We start from the raw sequence: 218 nt of genomic DNA, 5'->3' as shown, positions 1-218 counted from the left end.
AAAATTGATCTGAGATCCGGTTATCATCAATTGAAAATACGGGCAGAAGATGTGCCAAAGACTGCTTTTCGAACCAGGTATGGGCATTATGTGTTCGTAGTAATGTCGTTTAGGCTTACGAATGCCCCTGCTGCTTTCATGAGCCTGATGAACGGGATTTTTAAGCCATATCTGGATCTCTTTGTGATCGTATTTATTGATGATATACTGATATACTC

This window comes from Solanum pennellii, chromosome 11, assembly GCF_001406875.1.
Source record: "Solanum pennellii chromosome 11, SPENNV200".
Classification (NCBI taxonomy): Eukaryota; Viridiplantae; Streptophyta; class Magnoliopsida; order Solanales; family Solanaceae; genus Solanum; species Solanum pennellii.
The sequence above is the reverse complement of the archived record's forward strand: the minus strand, read 5'-3'. Positions refer to the sequence as shown.